This window comes from Propithecus coquereli, unplaced genomic scaffold (assembly GCF_000956105.1).
Source record: "Propithecus coquereli isolate 6110/MARCELLA unplaced genomic scaffold, Pcoq_1.0 Scaffold55, whole genome shotgun sequence".
NCBI classification, from domain to species: domain Eukaryota; kingdom Metazoa; phylum Chordata; class Mammalia; order Primates; family Indriidae; genus Propithecus; species Propithecus coquereli.
In genome coordinates, this window is record NW_012151396.1 from 5,605,762 (window position 1) to 5,607,308 (window position 1,547).

Below are 1,547 nucleotides of genomic sequence, written 5' to 3' on the forward strand. Positions count from 1 at the left end.
GAGAGTATTATAATTGAAACATAGGAAGCCCACATTTTCAAAGGAGCTGTATCTGCTTGTAGTTAAAGGAATAGTAGTGGTTTAAATTTTTTTTTAAAAAGGCATCTGAGCACCCAACTTGCTACAGTCAAAAACAAGCTGGAGAAGAGCTTCAGCTGCAGATGGGGCATTTTTTATCGGAAAGTAAGAATGACTCAGAGAGGAGAGCCAAAGCCAGGAGACAGAGTGAAAAGCTGCAGAGAAGAACTGCGCTCTAACTAAAGAATATTCCCTGCCTCTGAAAACAGAGGCCCAGTTGGATTTCGGAATTGCTGTAGACCAACGACTTCTCTGTGTCCTTCTGGTCCTTGCCTTGGATTGGGCCGACCTACTGCGGTCACCCTGTTCCATCTAGCCACTGTTTATTAGGAGTGTGGGTGGGGAGGTGCAGACGACAACTTTTATATTTCAAGTTGACAGGTGAGCGCATGGAGAGGAGCTATACCAGAAAGGCTTCCACATCTAAACCCGAACCTAAAATCGATGAACAGATGAGATGTTCAGGGAGGGGGCGAATGTGTTTTGCTCGTGAGGGATGTTGTTTTTTATCGCAGGCATCCAATTCTCCTGCATGCATGTGCTCTTGCTGTTCTTCACTTCAAGAAGTGGATTCTATTTGCCTTTCTCTTGAATCTGGTTTTTGATCAATGCAATATGGCAAAAGTTATGTTCTGGAATTTCAAAGCCCAGGACGTAAAAGGCCTGGCAGCTCTTTTTCCTCCACCATAAACTACAGTCGCCAGGCTGTCGAACAGTCAGGCTAGAGCTGCGATGAGCAGAGGCAAGTGAAGATAAACACCTTGGAAGCTGAGAGTCCACCTGATTTCTTTCAGCTCCAACTAAGTTCACTGCTCAAACTCCTGGGCAAGAGAATCATGAGAATTGCACTCGATATTTTTAAGCCAAAGAGTCTTGAAGCAACTTATCACATAGCCATAGAAAACTGAAACGCTGTCTTTTATCTTTTTTGGAAATATTTATCTTTGACATATTTATTGGCTTGTGTCTTTTATTTAAGAATAGTTTTAAATTGCTCTAAATACATTTTCCACATATTGAGGAACATATTTTCTGTGTATTAAGGATATCATAATATTTGTATGTATTGATATCATACATCAGGCTGAAAGATTTTCAAATATTAAATAATCAACCTACTCCTAAGAAAAATTCTACATCCTCAATGCTATTATAATATAGTATTGAATTCTAGTTCCTATATAGTATTTTTGCATCTGTGTTTATAAGTGAAATTATTCTGTCAAAGGCTGTTTTGTCAAAGTTTTGATGTTAGGATTATGCTAGCTTCAAAAATTGTGTACTTTTCTCTCCTAACCTCCAAATGATTATGTATTATAGGTATTTTTGTTTTTTGAAAGTTTCACAGGGTTTGTTACTATACTGTTTTACACATAAATGTTTTAGAGGTATTTAATATTTTATATCAATCGATAGACTTAGGCTTCTATTGTAGAATTAATTTTGAAAACCTATTTATTTTAGGTTTT